The 18367-nt window shown below is 34.3% G+C and overlaps 1 protein-coding gene across 4 annotated transcripts in view; it reads left to right on the top strand.

Moving 5' to 3' along the window:
• Nucleotides 1-18367, top strand: part of LOC118269055 (frequenin-1) — a 194726-nt gene that overhangs the window by 97852 nt on the left and 78507 nt on the right. The gene's annotated exons all lie outside the window — the stretch shown is intronic.

Below are 18367 nucleotides of genomic sequence, written 5' to 3' on the forward strand. Positions count from 1 at the left end.
TTAATATAGGCATATGTTGTAAAATATATTATATCCCAAAAACGTTCAATGACGCCACGCCCTTCCCAAACCCAATTTACCCTACAAAGTAAGGGCGAAAACTTTACTCGAACTAGGAATCGATCCGGGTCAAAAAGGCGTTTGTAGTCGAATACATCTCGTCTTGGAGCCTATCCTTAAGACATTTCTAAACCCCTTCAAGACAGTGAAGCCTTAGCCAGAAGGTCCCGGTAATGGGTGCAGACCTCTAAAAACTTAGTTCATTGACCCCGGTACGATATCACAGTTTCCCTATTAGAGATTGCTCCTGAATAAGACGATAAATTGTACCGCTGTCAGCCGTACATTCAACGGGAACAATTAGCTAAAACGCTTTAGTTCAAATGAAACTTTGACTCCAAAAATACAGATAAAACTTCAAACTTTTCTCGTAATTATATCGTTTTGTAATTGTAAATTATTATCATCGCCTGCCCTCAATTCAGGAGTTGAAATATTGACCTGTTTTAGAGCAAAACATTGTCTATAATAAGTGTGCAATTTTACCTTAAAAGCTGCTTTTTTCCTTCCTTCTGCCGAGTTCTTTCAAAGCAACATATAATTATTACGGTCTACACAATTATAGCCAATCTTTTAAGAACACACAATAAACAAAGATACTACTCGTACAAAAGAAAACAATCACAATATTCTCCACACACGGCTCGATGACAAAACAAATAAAAAAAGGTAACACAAACCCCTATTATTTACGCAAAAACTCAAACGGAAACTCATTTTATTAGAGTAAAAGAAATGAACGGTTTTGTTGGAGCCCCGTTCCATTCTGCCGGCGCCGAAGAACAATAAAACTGCAGACCGATAGCGAATAAAGAAGTCGGTTAGAAGTAACCCTGCAGACGTTGCACCTTCTTTATGTCCCCGCCAGACCCTAACACTACCGTTTTATGTAATTAGGTCCGTACGCTCATCCGAGGGACGAAACCACCGCTCTCTATGCACGGGTCCTCGCATCTCAAAATAGATAGCATCGATTAACCCTTCGCTCCCTAAAAATGTTATAAACGAGTCATCTCGTTAGAAAAATGTCAGGTACTTTATTTATACCTTCAAGAACTAAAATATTCCGCCTCCCACGTAATACAATAAAGTTAAATGCATTAAAATGGCTTAGGTACTCCCGTGTTATCTACTTTCAGCTAGCTTGACCTTAAAGGAATAATATTCCTTAGCCATAGTGGGAGTAAAGGGAATTGCAAGCTGATTCACTTTTCTCTTGTTCTATTTTTACTTGTTTATATTTTGTTATACAAAGGATCGTAGCAAATAATTGCTTTAGTGTACCGTCGTATCAACGAGAGAATAAACTATAAATCTCATAAAGATATTTATCTAGTTAGGCGAAGGTCGCGTCTCTATCTCAACAAACTCCATGGAAGAAACAAAGTTTACGACGCTCCTCGCCCTAAAACATGGCATACCTCCTTACTATTCAACATAAAAGTTTTTTATGTGATACGTCTCGTCGTTTTCATAAGGATCCAGTTGGTACAAGCCGGAGGAAAAATTGGTACGTAGACAATTCTTGATATATGGCTCTGCGTTCGCCGCGAACCTAACCCACCTGTTTCACGAGCTTTGTGAGCGGGATTAAAAACGAAATGGGGCGCCTGTATCAGGTCCCCACGGAACGCATAGACCGAAGGACTGAACATTTTACAAGCGTTCACGTGTGGTATAAAGTGAAAAAAATAAATTGCCGCAGCACAGAAGGCGGTTGCAATCAGTTCGGAGGATAATAGTTTAGTTTTTTTTATTTGCAGCGAGCGTTAAAGTATCTGCAAAGAGGATACGGGACTCGGTTGTGCACAAAATAAACGGTTTTTATACAAACAATTGTAAAAGATTAGTGATACGTTTATTTCAGAAGAAAAACAACGATTCTATTCTTCGTGCAATTAAATGTTAAAAGCCGTCTGTTCCTTAAACGAGGAATCAAGTCCGTAGTACCTCAATAGCACTAAACTAACAGCGCAATCAAGAAAATGTTTTTCGAGTCAACTATAGCAGTGCTGGCGACTGTTGACCGAGCTCTAGTCGCTAGCCAATAGTCGGTTCCTCTCGATGTTGTAACATAGTCAACACGGTCATCACAAACAAACAGATAAGCTTGGCTCTCTGGAATTAGGCCAGGCCTAACATGCCGCCCGACCTATTTATCTAACTACCAAATTTTACTTTGAAGTCACTTCATGCATTTATTATAATAAAATTATTATCAATCGATTTCATTTTCAATTTTAAACAAGATTACATATAAATCTCAGTGGTAGGTTTAAACGTATGCCTAAAGGTATTAAAAAGTAGACGCTCAGCTTAGTTGAACGACAATTTCTAGATTTTGCAGGAGAATTCGTTAATTTTCATTTCATGCAACGAAACAAAGCAAAAAGCGAATTAGGGAAACAGTTCGTGCCGGCCACTGGTAATGCGATGGCCAAGGAAATTGACATTCATTTTAATACGAGGCGAGTTTCATACAAATTAAGTACCGTACCAAACTCAAACTGATCAATACCTAACGCAACTTTCTTCCTAACGCAACCCACTTTTTGTTTCGTAATTCATAAACATTAAATTGACTAAAATTAAAAACACCATAAGGCTACTTACACGACCAATACTGCAACACCATTAAACATAAACAATTCATACACAAACACCCCAAAGTTATCATCTCCTATGGTGCGTAAAATATAACAGAATTTATGGAGAAAATATATAATTTAAGGGCTCCATACATGAAACTGACGGATGGAAAAAATAAATTCCCTCCTCTTTGCGCGTGGTGAAAATATGACATGAGGTTCAAGAGTCGTTAACAATGTCCCCGACCTCCTATAACTTTCCAGCTGCGTCATCCGAAAATAAAATACATAATGGACATTTTAAACGAAAATTGTTTTCAACTAAATAGGTTTTCATAGTAGGGAAACTGCATCATACCTCGACTATGATCTTTTTATGAGATTAGCGTAACAATTTTAACCAGCAACCAAGTGCTTAGGTATTATTTTTATTTTGTGTTTACTAAGTGACAATACTTAATAAGATGACTGTTTTTTATTTTAATATCCGTCTTGTAGATTATTTTAACACATTAGACAAGTATTTTTTATTTTCTTAAGCAAACAAAAACTTTTGAAGATATTTTGATTTAAAATATCGCGTGACGTCACTTCTAGATACGTTTAATACGTAACAATGACGTATTTGCTCCCACTCCTAAAGTTTGATTGTTATCTTATATGACAAAATAAAAAAAAAACGTGTCTAGTATTTTTCATTGCCTAACTGACGGACTAAATAGACTTGTAATTTTCATACCCCGTCAATTTTCATACCTATTTGTTCAGAAAACATACAATAGTTCCATATTTTAAATGAATCTTTACAGATAAATAAACCATAAACAGATAAACACAATCTGATATCCCAATAAGAGTAAATTGTAACCGTTAGAAAAGTCGTGACACCGTATTTTACAGAATCCGTTCAGTAACAATTTTCTCCCGAGGGCACAGATACCCACGTACCAATATCGATTCGTTACCGCACACCGAAAAAGGGTCAGCTAAACAAAATATAAGTACACTCATAATATTTACCTTTTTTAATTCAAAGGGCGCTCCTACGAATAGGTAAAGAAAATTATTAGCTTTGAAAATAATGCATTTGAATATTATTTTATTAACTTTGTCATTTAAAATTATTAATCTGTTGCTATGTTTCGTTCGTGATACAATGAAAAATATATTACCGAATTAGAATTCCAAATATTATCTAATATTTTTTTTCTATTTTATTGTAACAATACAGACAAAACTCAAATAAGTAAACCTTTGACTGCACAGTTAGCGCGGTGGCTGAGCAACTAGCTACCGTGCAACGCGTCGCGGGTTTGATTCCCGCTCGGAACAATCCTTTGTGTTATCCACAGATTGTTGTTCCGGATCTGGGTGTCATGTGTATGTGAAATTGTATGTTTGTAAACCCCCCACCGACACAGGAAAAATTCCTAATGTCCCCACGTTAAGAATTTTTCCATGTTCAATGTTTTGTTTAAAAAAATATATCTAGTAATTTTGTATAGTATTTATCTCTGTAGGTAATAAATCGCCACCGAAATTTTAAAACCGTAAACTCAATCACACACTTCTAAAACGAGCTATAATAAGGTAAATCTAACACAAAACAAGTTTTAATATCAGTATATTGAAATCAATTATTTTGCCACCGTAGATAATAACCGTCCATTTTTAATTTTAATTAATTACACTGCTCTTTCCGCCGGTATTTCCTCGAGCCATCTTAACAGCGAATAAAATTTAATTAGTGTCTGATCGTGCCACGTTAACTGATATTTATATTAACTAGAAAAATATTTAATGCGCAAACGTTCAAGAATTAACACGTACATAATAGATTATAATTTCTTTAGTGAGGTTAAGCGTTTAATTTAATCCCAACTTAAAGTGGGGCTTAATATATTATAACGCTTGGGGAATTTTATTGCAGATTGTAAGCTAGATACAAGACATGTTAATTTTAATACTATACTAACTTGAAATTATTTTGAAGTGTGACTAAAATATGGATATTCCGCAACTTCACAAATGTATTTTATCCTTAAACTAAGCAAACACGCCACAATACTATAGTAACTACATATATCCAATCACTCTACACATATGAACTTTGAAATCAACCGAATATCCCATATGATCCCGAATATGACCCCACGTTATTCCTAATAAACCAACGTTTAATAATCCTGTAACAGCTACTTACAATACATACATATAAAGTACAATGTAACAAACAATGAATCCAACTAATACTCTTTTTTAACTAACCAATATCGAATATTCTCACTAAAAAGTGAACAGCGGTTTCCATGTAAAACTTTTCATATTACGTAACTGTAAAACTCCAAATTTAAACTTAAATTCATCTAGTTTTCTCGTCGATAAAGTATCTACATGTTAGGATCAACTTTTCTGCCTTTACAGCAGTACCCTTAGTACGAGTTTCCTATACGTTTAAAGTAATTGAAACGTGAACGCGTTCGGCACTCTGATTGGTTGGTTTATTCGGGCCGGCAAATCAGAGAGCCGAACGCACTATCATTTTGATTATTTTAAACGTAAAGCTAACTCATACTAAGGGTACAGATCATGTAAACCGATGGAAGGTACAAAACGGAAAGTTATTGTAGGAAAGTTATCCGAAGCTAACTAAACAGTTATTTTCAGTGCTAATTAAGCAAAGGCTGGATCGTTTTGTTACGGTATCTTGCTTCCCGCAACTTCGCCCTCTATTATTAATAGTTCGTTAGCCAAAAAGTTTGGATTATCAAATGTCATAGTGACCTTAGATGGATTTAGTTGGTGCCCTTTTAGTAGGTACAAGTTTTAATTAGAGTCCAATTTAAAATACATAATTATAACTTCTACATAATGATATGAAAGTGCTACAAGATAGTAATTAGACTCGACTATAAATGTGTGTCTCATAAGCCATATGGCTTAGCTCGCAATAGAAATGTGTTCAGAAAAAAAACTAATTTTAGTAGTTGATAGCAATAGCTTCGCCGTCTACTACATAACAACGACCATTCAGGGAACAATAAAAGCGAATTTCTTATCAAAACTACGTAAAATTTAACAACAACGTACCAATTTATTGTTAGTTTTATGAAATAGATATATGTTTCTAACAGTGGTGTAAATAAAAGCATTTTGTGTAGCCATTAGTTAAATGTATTCAGAACTTTAATATCGTAACATCATTAAATAAAGAATAAACTGATAGATATCGTTACACTTTAAAATATTGACCCATTTTTTTTATTGTGTCTACAATGGAAAATAATGGATACGCAAGTGTAACATTATGGCACATCTATACACATATACAACTATACATAAAAGAAAGTCGTGTTAGTTGTGTGTTAGTTACTGACACTATTAATATTTCAAGAACAGCTAAATCGATTTTGCTGAAAATCGGCCATTTTGTCTTTTCGTCCAAGGAATTCCCGAAAATCCTATAGGAATTGGAAAAAACAAGATTGCTATTACAATAATGTTGAAACTAATTTAATGTTTCGTAAAATAACAAATTACAGCTGTATTTTATACAAAATTCTAATTATATCCGATTCCAATTAAGTATATTTTGTAATTTCCATGAGACACATTGTTGGAGACAGAATTTACGAAGGACCCTTAAATATTTACTTCAAAAACAAACAAATAATGTTTGTTTATTTGATTGTTTTGTTGATTTCAAAAACAAAAGCGACCTTGTCAAATGTTTATTACATTACATTTTCTAAGAAAATTTTCCATTAAAATGTCAATTGCTATAATACAGACTGTTGACAGTCAGTATTATATAAGCAACCAATTAGATTAATATACCTACATTTCTGTTTAACTTGTTTAATCATACTTGAAAATTATTTACAAGTAAGTAGGTAATCGAATCTTACATAGAAACGCACTTATGTTCCTTACTACACCTACTCTAAAGGTAAATTAATGAATTTTAAACTAATACAGTTTCTCAAAGGGAACCTTATTCATGTCTACATAATTTAATGAAACCACTTGATGTCGCTTTCATCTAAGTTTTCTTAGAATATTCGCTAGAAATTGCAAATACTAAAGTGCATTTTCCATCACGTTTTATGTAAGTTGATCGATGAGCTGCGGTAGCACTTTCAGGAAAAATATAATATTTTATACAATATATTCTTACGTTATTTTTGATTAGCTACGATTCGATTCCCGGGTAGGACGAATGACGACGATGGGCTTTTTTCGGTTTTTCGAAAATTTCTCAGTAGTAACACGGAGCCTGGAATTGTGCTCAGTATATGACAATAGGCTCACCACCTATTGGGACTTACGACATAAATTGTGAAAAGTGGGTGTATAATATGCATCTCTGGGACCCTACCCCTTCGGGGCTAAAGGGGGTGATGATGTGACAATATTCTTTTGCTTTTGGACGTAAAGAAAAATAGACACTAATTTAAAGAAAATAACGTCATGATTTATGACATTAATAATACCAACACCTAATCAGAATGTTTGATTCGTAAGAGCCATCACTTTAATAGACGAACGTTCAAGTAATAGCAATCTTAATCTTGGATCCCAAGTCACTGATCGTAAATACTATCTGTACAAATAAATATAGACCCAACCGGCTGGTGTTACGAATCATTCTAGTTTGCACTCTCATTGATTTCCATCATTTGATCCTCCAGCGTGGTATGGTTATGGGATCTTTGAACGGTCTTACTCCCAAAATCCCAGAGAAATCCCCATCAAATAATATTGCTCAGTGACAAATTCACTAAAGTAGACATCTATCATAAACATATTAATTTTACTTGGTAAACTGAAGTTTTATTACCAAACGTGTTCAAATAGACATGAGTAATTTCGTACAAAGTCACTTTTTGTCTTTCCAGAATTTTAATCTTTATTATGCTTACGCGTACGTATATTCTTAGTTTCCCTATATTATCATCATTTGATAAACAATTTAAAAGTATATGTTTCCCAAATTTTTTAACTATGCAACCAAACGTCATATATACAATGTGATAGGGGCGAGACTTCTAACCCGTTAAGGCTGAGTTCTACACCTAATTTTATCGACAAAAGTCAGGGGTCGAAGTGGTCGAATCCCCTCCCCTAAAAGTTATGGCTATTTTAATATTCTTTTTACTTTTTTTTGATATCAAAGGTTGTATGCGTCGTAGAAACAAAAAAAAAACGACAGACGGTAGCTAATAACCTTGGCTAACTAATTCATTACTTTTTTCATATGTTTGATAATGTTTTGGTGAGAAAAAAATCATTTGTGAATAATTTTTACCGAAAAAATCACTATTTTTCAATATTTTCAATTAGGGGTTCAACCCCCCATATTATTATTTTTGTCGATAAAATTAGATGTAGTACTCAGCCTTAACGGGTTAGAAGTCCCACGCCTATCACATTGTATACCTACATTATAAAACTTCCAATCTCTAAAAAATAATTCTAGTAGCAAAATAATAATTGATTTCGTTACCGTATCAAGTTGATTGAAGGAAACTCGATCTTTTTAGAACGGGATTATGATCCCTTTTTGCTTGGGTCTGTCTGAAATATCAATTCCGGTTAGCTGTTGTTTTGATATTTTCTTTTTGAACTTCTCGATCTCTTTGTCTTTATACGGATTTTATTTCAAATATTCTTTATATGCAAACTTTTCATTTAGATCACATACAAAAGCAATATTTTCTTTTTGTTTTTAAAAAATCCTTTTGACTAGTATCTTCTTACCTAGTTTTTCCAAATTACATTAGACGTCACTGCTACGAAAACATACGTATTGTTAATTATTATTAGACCCATAAATCAGTGTATTTTGACCTATTGTAATATTAATCTCTCTCAAGTTGCTAGAACATTATGCCAGGCAACTGCCAGGAGTTGATCGAGTGCCTATATTCAATCAGTTTCAATGGTACACCTCTCCTATGGCCTCAATGGAGTATTGTCAAACGATGTGCATTATTCAGCTGATATATATGTCAATGTCCATGTTGCTAGGAGGCTGCAGTTACTTGTAACACAATATGCATGATAAATCTGTTAGTTGAGCGAGTGCATTGTGATAACAGATGAATGCAACTTGCCTTGAAGAACTGCTTCGTCGTTTAAGCCTGAAGTCCTCGTTTAAGTCTTTTTAAAAATAGTTTTAACGACAGGAAGTTAAAATTTTGTCTGTAGAAATCTTATATGTTAACCCAAATTTCCAAATACCAAATTAGATGATACCTATCATACTACATCAAGTGAAATAGAATAGATAAAATAAAATTCCCTAAGTAAACAGGACTAAGCCACTTATCTATAGGCTGGTTAAAAAATCTATATTTATTTTCAATAACCAAACAGAATCTTAACCCGGCGTCATTGAGGTTGGGTCAAAATTACCCGGCCTATTTGAAATTTCAAATATTTTTGTAAGTGCTCGTGCGACGCTGCTGTTCTGTGCAGTAGCTGGAGTCAATGGTGTGTTCTAAACGTTTTTGATGAGAAATCAGTGCGGCGGCGAGTCAACTGGGAGTTAGACGCGTTACATTTTTAAAAAGGTAATTTTGACCCATCCTCACAGCTAATGTTACTATTATACATTTTCAATTAATCATTTGTGTTAACATTTTTGGTCACTACATCACTTTTTTCTTTGCATTTTGCTTTATATTTGTCATAAGATACTTATTTTAAGTTGAAATGAATCGAGAGGAGATAGAAAACCGGCACATTATGTCAATTTTAGAGGAATCGGACTCGGAGGAAGACTTTTTAGGTGATGAGAAAGAGGGTGAAGAAAGCGATCATGTTAGTCTTCACAAGAACCTCCTGCAAAAGTACCCAATGTTCGCAAACGGTGTCAAGTCTGCCCTGCCAAAAAGATAGATATATAGCTTAGATATATAGATAGCTTGCCTCAAATATATATGTCCTGAACACATATCTTTTTGCAGTGATTGCATCTATAAAGAACATTCTAATTAGTTTTTTTTATGTTTAGTAGAAAGATATGAGGCTGCGGCTTATAAAAATACCATTAGTAACAAAAAAGAGTGATAATTATAATAAGAATATGCTATAAACATTAGAGATCTCATTTTTGTTCCTTTTTTTGATAGTTTATGTAAAAGTTGATTAAACCTTATTAAACATTTCTTAAATATTATTTTCTTTTTTTATTTTCAATAACTAAATAGCCTTATGATTGGATAATAACATAGATTTTGAATATACTCCATAACTATGGCAATATCCCAATTTTAATATACTGGTCATGTTGACCCACCTCAACGCTCATGTATCTTTTTCCTACCACAATGACGCCGGGTTAAAAGTATTTTATGATTCTCCCGAGGAATTCAAATAAAGATTACAACGAAATGTGAATTAATCAAACAGGTCGTCTAATTATAACGTTTCTTTGAGAAATACCTAAGTAGTCGAAGTATTAAAGTCGTAAAATATTATACAAAGTATTTTTATGTAGCAAGGTTACAATTTCAAACGAGCCGCGATTCCGTGAAGGGCGACTGACGATCTCAAAACAAACTCTTTGAAAGTTCTTGTTGAAACATTTCATGCTCTATTTGATGCCTGTTTCATTAAAACTGCCAACAAATTTGTTTGCATTTGATGCCAAACATTTATTCCGTGTTATATTACTTAAAGGACTAGAAAGCTACTTGTGTTTAGTTCAGCTTATAAACTTTGTTCTAGTGAAATAGATAAGGAAATACAGATAGATAACAATAAATATCTAAGTTAATATAAGTGGAGCGATATAACAGCTTAATAAAACCTATAACGATTCATCATAACTCTTGCACAACACAACAAAACCATACACAGCGATATAAAACATTACATTTCACCAATAGATAATATATACTGTCAAAACAAATAAAATGTGATAAATGAACGGTCGGCTTTAAATGAAACATATCTAGATGAGTTATAGCAGTCTACAGGTCGTACGCAGCGCAGTGACAAATTTGCATAATCATCACTTATATTTAGCATTTATTTCTGCAAATATACAACACATTTAAGTATTGCCGCAATATGTAACTAATTTTGGTGAACATGACGTCGCCACTTTCGATTTCCTCCCACGATTTGCGTTCACGTCACGCCAATCATCTATATTGTTGTCACGTGAAGTTGCACGACTTCTCATGTATGTAAATAATGTTCCACTCAAAATGTATTGAATTGTAGAGAAAACAAATTTAGCAACACGCACTAACACATTGCTCGTTCCGCGTGCCGCATGCCGGGTGTCTACACGCAGATATGGCGGCTCTGTTTATTTATTTTACTATATTTCTGCTCCCCCGGGGGTAGCGTGCGGAGTGGCGGTTCACGTCGTTAAACTTGTTCACCCACCCACCAGATCTATCTCAATTTATACAAGTCAAGACGTACGCCAAAACATGCTTAATTTTCTGACTACAAAAACTTAAGCTAACAAATAAAGCGCTACTTATTAAATACTAGCGCCTAGAATAAAGTTTTCAATTCACTTTAGAATAGCATTCTGCGCGTTTAGTAAGAACAAAATATATATAAAGCAAATTAGCACAAATCTAATTACGTAAAGCGAATCATGCCGAGCCGTAGAGATAAAAAGAGCTTTACAGCGACGAATTAATTGACATTATTTAGTGTTGCGATACGGGAGCCATTTGTGTTAATGTTCTTGTACAACTGAACTAAAATTAGAGTATTTCTATCTTTAAATACATTGCGACAGAATAGGACAGCTACATTTTAGAGTTGTCAAACTAGTCCCAAGTTCTACCTTCTGTCTCAAAATTCTGGTCCTTTTAGTGGATAAATTCAGTTACGTCTAAAGTCTAGTAAGTCAAGCGAAGATGCGTCTTATTTACATCAGTGAGTCTCGTATTTGTTGGTCAATTGAATTACATTCGATATTCCCGATCACAGCTATTAAGCGAGTTAAGTTTAACTTATCCGTAGACTGTAAACGCGGAAAAGAAAGTACTTTAACAGTACTTAGGAACTTATTGACTTCGGAATGAGACGAAGCCAATGGCAGATGGTTCAAGTATTTGAATGGGGCTTCGGTGAGATTTGAAAGCCTATTAGTGACGTAAGAGTAGCATATATATAGAACGTTCAACATACATTGTCCGCGAATGGCACTGGACCAACAATAGCGCGGCAGGTGAAGTAGCTTTCAGAATAAAACCTTTTTAACACGGTCTTTTAACATCGCAGATGGTGCCGCTTTGACAAACAGAAGAATAAGGTGACCTCCGTCAACTTCAACAATCTAGCTTCAAAGATAGTGCTAGTTTGATTTTCTTACAATCTACAGCGTAGTTATACTCGTGGGCTGATTTCTTTATTGGAAATATCAATAGAACAAGCCTTCTTAGAAGTCGCCTTTCTGAAAAATAAGATATTGTTTTAAGATATTAAAATAAGGTACACGGTCAAAAAATACATATTAACTTTAAATTATCATATCTTTGCTTGTATCAGTTACCCTGACATCCTTTTGCTGCCGTAAAAAAGGTGTCAAAAAGTGACACAACTGTTACAATTACTTTTCACATCTGGTTGATTATTCATTCTCTCAAATAGAAGCAGTTATATCGTTTCACGGCCAGCACACGCGGCTTTAAACCAGGATAAATGCTAACAATGTTCCGAGAGTTACAAATGACTGCGTAAATAAAGAAGCAAGCGAGAAAAATCTGTTAATATATAATGTAACTGAATTACCGTTTACAAAGGAGTCCTTGTTTACAAATGTAAAGAAAAACCGAGTCGGCAAGCGAACGAAATTGGGGTAAATGTATTATTTCCGGGAGTGTGACAGCGATAAGGAAAACTTACCATGGTATACTAAAACTTCATTGAAATAAAAGTTATAGGTGTACCTGCCGACGACACTGACAAAAGGATTGAAGCAGGATTATACATTTGAAATAATAAAAGGGTAATAATCATAAAGATAGGATTTACTTTATTGGCTTTTTCAGCGGCAGATATGAAAATGACGAGAATATTTATGTTGGGGTTCAAAAATGTGGAGTGCAATTCTAACTCTTGAGTTGCACGATTATTCATGTACAGTCAAAATCCTAGTTAATATCAACTGAAGTCCAGTTCAATCAGTTATTGGGCGTCATTTTGTAGGCTAATTTAGTTTTCCGTCTCACACAATCTGAGCAATCCAAATTCAAACTGCAGCTCGCAAAATAGACTACGAAAAATACCGAAATTGAAACTGTCCGAATAATTTATTTGTTTTGCGCCTCGGCAAATCAAGTTAGCCAGTGGACCTAAAGGATATATAAGTATAATAAAATACAGTTAAAATTTTCCAGTTAAGAACATACAACGCACTTTAAAGCTCCATTTCACTTTAAACGCGATGGACTTTCTGACAACAATAGTTGTTACTCATGGTCAGAAGTAAAGCTTTTATAAAAGCTCACCGCATTTATTTATTTCCTTTTCTGCTTTTCCTTTGTGCTAGGAATTAAAGGTCATACAAAAAGAAGCTCAAGCTCAAAGCACTTGTTAGCTAATTCTCTATCTCTCTTTTATTTAATTCCGAAATCCTAATATAGACCCGTAATCTCTTAGTGAAGGCGAAACGATTGAACCTAACTAAGTGGTTGAAATTCAATCGAATTTTTAGTACCTGCATGACTAAGTACCCACTCTTGACAAAGATAGATTAAAATAAATAATCTAAGCTAAAGCCAAGGACCACATTTTACGAATTAGATGCCTTAAAAACCAATGGACCTAATGTAAAACTATATAAAGTATTTCATCCTTCAACAAGACCAAACGCTAGTTCATTAAATATAATTAAGATGATCCTCAAAATTAGGCATTAATCACTTGATAACAAAGACGGACAGTCTTCTGTCAATTTTATTAATATTTATGTTTCAAGCAATTATAGTTTTGGTTACTTTGGACCAAGTTCAAAGGGAAAAGTTGGTTTCGAAACAAGTAATAAGTTATACCTACTTAGATAGGCTCAGATGAATGAAAAGTGGACTGTATAGTTGTGATGATATAATTCGTTTTGAGATAAAATAGCGTTAACACCACCGATATTACTATACCTGTTATTAAAGATGAAGAAATTTCTTAACTTTATCACCGCAAAATATTATGATGTCTTGTTTGTTATAGCAAAAACAGACATTAAAAAAAGAACAAAAAAAAATACGTTCGTTTTATGTCAACCCTGTTTTTAGTCTTTGGGTACGGAATTTTAAAAACAAGGAAATTCTTATCTTAATTTTAATAATAACAAAAAATATGAGGAATTTAATTTGAAATGCTTATTTGGTACAAAAAGAAACTAGATATATGTATATAAAAAAGTTGATTAGTAGTAGGGTCTCATTGTTAAGGAACCATAACACGAACAATGTGTAAATTTAAAGGTCTGAAGGCCAAACATTTCGAGAAAAAATTGACATTTAGCTCAAACCAGCTCAATACCGACCCTAACCTAGTTGGGTACAAGCCAGAGGCTGCTCCAATGGTATAACTGATACCATTCTGTCTGCTTCTATTGTCATAATGGCTGACAGTAAAAAGTTATTATTAGGTATTGTAGGAGTATTTTTAGTATTTAGAAAATTTTTATTAATATTGTTTTTAATATTGTCACATTTGCTTCGACTTTCAAAAGTATCTACTCGATCTATTTGAAATAAATAATTTTGATTTTGACTTTGACGTTCTATACTTATAGGATACTTGCTCTTTTAGCACGCCACTTCGTTTTGAATTAGTGACTTGACAGTTTATTTCTTGATATCATAATAAGGTCTGTTGTTCAGTAAAAATGTAACTTCGTACTGGTCAATGAGATTTAAAAAAAAATCGGGACAGTAGTTTGAATGATCACATTACAAACATCTGTAGATATACAAATGTTTTCCTCTTTAGAATATTAGTATAGATAAGTTCTACCTACAGTACATTGACCTCACTAACATTACCTACCTCTATTGAAATGGGAACTGAATATAACATTGCACTTATCACACGTGTCTGCCATTTCGATTAAAAGGTTATATTATGTGTTACTATATTACAAGTCACTTTATAAACGTGTTAAGTAATATCTGCCCACACATGGAAAGGGAATGGCCCGTTATTGTCACAATAATAAGTAAATTACGATATACATTGATTACGTGTTACTCAACAATACATGTAGCCTGTAAGACTCAAAGATTTACTGTCGATAATATACCGAGTAACTACTTATAAGTTCGATTCTAGAATAATATATTATAGGAAGTATTTTCAACGGAAAGTTATTTACAAGAATATTTACAAGAAAACCTCCTCTAGATAAATAACATATACCTAAATATAAGCTAATCCAATAAGTGGATACGAAACTTTATGTATGTATGGGATGACGCTAATATTCAACAAAATTATGTTAAAGCTATTTACAAGTCTATTATTATACTTTTCTATTCAATCGAATAACACTTTATGTGACTTGTCTAAGGGTTTAACGGCTATTCTCAAAAATATGCATTCAAGCATTATCTAAAAATGATAGTCGTAGATTATCAATATTCAGTTTCGTTTCCCGCACGAAGCAACTCTTTGTGTGTTCCACGAATGTTTGTTTCGGGGTTAGGTGTAACCTGTTAATGTGAACATGTACGTTTGTAAACGCACCCACGACACACAAGAGAGCACCCAAGTGTGGAGCAACATTTAAAAACAAATATAAATAATACAACACTTAAAAAAGAAATATCGACTTACCTCGCATTTAATTTCGAAAGTAGATTAAACTGAGCTAATTGAAAGCGAGTGCAACTGCATTACATCTTGCACATACAACAGTAATATAGAGAATTAAAATTATTCGAAAAAATATATAAGTATCATTTCCCCAAAAATCTTGGCAGTGATTGAAATGTGCTCAGCAATCGTGCCAAAAATTCAAAATTGGATCGACCTCGCAGTTATACGTACATGGAGCCTCTTGTTAGGTAATAACCTCAAAAATCAAAACTTACGTCATACACATATATGTATCAACAGTCCGTAAAACTCCACTGTTGGGCTATGAACCTGCTCTAGAAAAGAGAAATCGCAAGAAGAGAAGGCATGGTCTTTGACTGCACGGTTGGCGCGGTGACTAGGCAACTGGCTGCCGTGCAACGAGTAGCGGGTTCGATTCCCGCACGGAGCAACTCTTTGTGTGATCCATGAATTGTTGTTTCGTGTCATGTGCATGTGAAATTGTATGTTTGTAAACATACCCACGACACAGGAGAAAATCCCAGTGTGGGGCAACGTTTAAAAAAAATGGTGTCAAATGTATCTAAAAAAATAAGTTACTGAGTATATTCCCTCAATGGTTAACATTTATTTAAATCTTACTGGCTGGTAATTATGTTATAAGTACTTTTGACATTGGGATGGCGAGTTTATTGAGACCGGGCATAATTCCAGAAAACCCAATAATAATTACAATGCCAGTCCGAGGGATTAAGCCCGAGTAGTCGCACAGGAATCCACTTAAGCATGCCTGAAATTATTACAGTATTATTTCTATATAAGCAGGTAATATACGTACTCTTTATACTTTTATAAAGTATAATGCAAAATTATTTTAGAAATATATATGAAATCCCAATACTTACACTTTTGAAATAAATCTAACTATTAATCTGATTTGTATAGTCTTGCCATATATTATTGTAATAAAGGAAAAAAATATATTTTTAAGTGTAACAGTATTTTTATGGCCAGACTAAGTAAAAGTAAACCCATGTTCGACTACTTATTAAGCCCAATCAATTCAGTCTGGCCATGTTATAAAAAAATTGACTGTCTTTTATTTTCGAATTCGTAGTTGTTTTTTACACTATCCAAAAAATATACAATACCTACTTGCGACTTACTGCTTCCTTTTGTAAACATAACACTATGTTTTCCAATGTCATTTAATCCACCGCCCTGAATAAGTGCAAGATTAAGCGTTGTAAAAACTGCCATTTATCAATGTCACCTCTGGGCGAGCAACATGAGCAGACTCAGCTTTTAAAGTAAATCTGAGAAGTGGACTGTAGTCCCGGATAAATCACTAATATAGACGGAGTAACAAGCTTGTTAGGTGCAGCCTTCATTAACTGGCCAGTCTTGCGTCAGCAACTTATTCCCTCCACCTTTTCAATAAATTTATACTAAGAAATAGTTGAAATAGTTAAGCAAAATATTCATGTTTTCATTTTGCTATCGCTTTACTTCTTTCTCTTACTATTTAGGTTCACTACTACATAGGAAAATTGTTTGTGTCTCCAAAAATCTCTCCATAAAGCTTATACTTACTTACATTTCATGCGTAAATCATACTTACATGGGGTTTATTGAATGAAAGTATTGAATAAGATCAATTGCCGTTGGCTGGTAGACCATGTCAGTGGTCCGTCGGCGTCCCGGAGGCGAGTATCGAGCGACTTAGCAAACCACAGTCCACATCCAATGATATGCCCGGACGTAACTTTTTGGGCAGGTTGCCAATACAAAATGTCATTTCTTGCCGGCCAGGGAAAGGTAGCTAGAAGTTTATTGCGATCTCCACGTAAATATCGACTATTGTTCCGAGTATCCAAGGCCCCTCAAGCCGTTCAAACGCCGGTGAATACTATCTTCGCAAAATCGCAGAGGGGAATAAAGAAGTAAAGGAATTCTCAATACACATTATGTGCGTAGGTTGTATTGTTTTACCCAATTTATTTGTTTTCCCCCTAGTTTACGCTTAGTTCGCCCTGTGTGGGCTCGGATAATTCGTGGGTATTGATGGTGTAATACAATATACAGACAAATTATTATGCTCCAGTTAATCTCCGAGTGTTACAAGCTAGGATGACTCTTCTTTTTTATAATATAACAGTAGGACAATGATCTTTTCAAAAACGTTTTTGTAATTGTTACAGTTCGAGGGTGAAGGTTCTATTAAAGATTGTGGTTTTTATAAAAATGTAGAAAGCCAAAGAGATCAAATAACTGTTGTGTCTAAAATTTTATAAATGTAACCGTGAGTATTCATTAAATATTTTTTTTGTAATAGCCTAATTAAATTGTGAAGAATATAAGCCCTCATAAAGAGCATAATCGACATCAGTACCTGTTGCCAAACCCGGCCCAATGATTGATGAACTTAGGTGCAGGCCTTATAAAAATTAAAAGTAATCATTAAAAAGTAAGCAACCGGTTGTTTTCAAAATTGTTACGAAAGACTTAACCCGTTTCATACACTTTATAGGTTACAAAATTATAAGAGTAGGAATACCCTAATCCATAAAAATATTAATGGCTCAAGCGGCGGTGTGAAGAAACGAATAGTTTACGTAACCGTTCCGACATCCACTAAATTATATGAAAGTGTAATTACACGTATGATCCATTAAGGCGGTCATTAATGAGAGCGAGTCGGGCTGAGCTCACGTGAGTGCCGAGCAGCACACTGCCCGCCTGCCCAGCTGCCGGCTGGCCCGAACTCGTTACATCTTGCGTAACTTCTCTCTGATTGTTCAAATTTCGATTTTATGTTGAAACTAATCGTAGCGAGTCGAGAAAGGATCCGATCGAGCCCGAACTCGCCACCGCCGACGCCCTCACTTACGGGGCTACCTTTCACGACTACTTTCGGAAGTGAC

The sequence above is a fragment of the Spodoptera frugiperda genome, chromosome 25 (genome assembly GCF_023101765.2).
Source record: "Spodoptera frugiperda isolate SF20-4 chromosome 25, AGI-APGP_CSIRO_Sfru_2.0, whole genome shotgun sequence".
NCBI classification, from domain to species: Eukaryota; Metazoa; Arthropoda; class Insecta; order Lepidoptera; family Noctuidae; genus Spodoptera; species Spodoptera frugiperda.